The sequence below is a fragment of the Saccoglossus kowalevskii genome, chromosome 17 (assembly GCF_978046115.1).
Source record: "Saccoglossus kowalevskii chromosome 17, keSacKowa6.1, whole genome shotgun sequence".
NCBI classification, from domain to species: Eukaryota; Metazoa; Hemichordata; class Enteropneusta; family Harrimaniidae; genus Saccoglossus; species Saccoglossus kowalevskii.
In genome coordinates, this window is record NC_140657.1 from 21,615,831 (window position 1) to 21,617,541 (window position 1,711).

The 1,711-nt window shown below is 37.3% G+C and overlaps 1 non-coding gene across 1 annotated transcript; it reads left to right on the forward strand.

Moving 5' to 3' along the window:
* Positions 1-789: 789 nt before the first annotated feature.
* TRNAR-CCU (transfer RNA arginine (anticodon CCU)) lies at positions 790-873 on the forward strand. The gene is given in 2 exon segments: positions 790-826; positions 838-873. It is a non-coding gene; the product is annotated as a tRNA-Arg (tRNA).
* The last annotated feature ends 838 nt before the right edge of the window (positions 874-1,711 follow it).

The following is a 1,711-nucleotide window of genomic DNA, read 5'->3' on the forward strand; positions in this document are numbered from 1 at the left end:
AGACAGTGGTGTTTTCTTCACTTATTGCATATTTAATGCAGACAAGTAACACATCATAACAAGATGTAAGATATGCACATGTACACTTCCATAATCGTATTCATTAATTAAAATACTGTACCAATTGATCACATACCCACGTGGTGAATGTTTTTTTTTTATATATACAACCTTTTCCCATCTTAAATAGTATCGTTACCTCGATGTACCATCCTGTCTTGGAAACCCAGGAAGCCTATGTGACCTAATGGATAATTTGTCGGTCTCCTTTTCCTGAAGTCAATCAAAGATGGCGGGTTCTAGTCCAACTAGAGGAAGTTTTATCAATTTTATGACAACTGATGTGTTCAGGTCGACGTGTTGAAACATAACCGATAATTTGGGTAATACTTGCTAAATATCGTATAGCGAGTCAGGGAAAATTGCGATTTGTTTAGAATTTTTGTCTGGGGTCCATACAAGCAATAGAATAATTAAATTGTGAAAATACCTAGCAGCGACAAATAAATTGTTTACAATATTTTTAAAATGCTCTGGTCCATGGACTGACTTCCATAATAAGGAATGAGTATTTGAATCAGGGTTTATGTAACCTTTATTTCATTTGTTACGGTTTAACGCTTAAATGTTCTTTACCTGTATTTACCAAAATTAAATGTACATAATAAGAAATTTTATTACCACTTTAATTCCGAGTCGTTGAGTTGATGCTATCGCATCTATTGTTACTATGTCGAGTATCGGTGTTGTCATCATCAATCAAGGTGAGTTTATTGTGTTGCTATGACAGCTTCTGTGGCCTAATGGATAAGGCGTCGGTCTCCTAACTCTGAAGTGAACCGAAGATTGCGGGTTCGAGTCCCGCCAGGAGTAGTTCTATCACTTTTACGATAACTGTTCAGGCCGATATGTGGAAACTATCCCGACAAAGTTTGGGTATCATATTAAGTATTGTTATAATATATGAAGCGCTGGTGGGTAATTACTCGTCCATGAAAAGTAAAGATATTTATTGGCGCCGTGTAAATTGCTTTCTGCTCCATTCGGTCAATTTGTGGCGCCACGCTTTTGTAGGTGAAGTGCGCCACCAAACAAAAGAAACATAAGATTTTTGGAGAGACGATTTCATCGGCTGTCCGAAAAAGCTTACATAAAGAACGCTTCTTCATTTTTAAAACCATGTTACAAAGCAATAACATGTACACAAAGGTGTAATGTGTCACACTGCCCGAGATCGCACCAAAGCAACTGGTGGCGTCACTTTTTGATGATGTATTGTACCACCAGCATTTCACAACAAAGTTCGAAACCACTCTCACATCCACAGGTTAGGAATGGATATCATGCACACTATTGTAACACTATAGTTACATAAAACATGTATGTAAACTAGCTAGTGACATATTATACCACACTAGCAAACCCGACATTATGCATAGAGCTATATTTGACTACATGAAAACATGTACAATGTGGATAGGAAACGACATGATAGAAACAACTGGCATGCTAAAAGACTGTCCAGACACTGTGCTGATCTGCAGTATGATCCCGAACAGGCTTCAAGTTCTTCCAACTATCTTCGTTTTTCGATTTCCCGACTACCTACATTTACGTTTATGCCGCTGTCTGCAAAGCTGGTGATATGCCTTGGAATGTAATAACTGTAAAAGACGTTTTTGTCATATTTATTAAGGAAATATTGTAAACC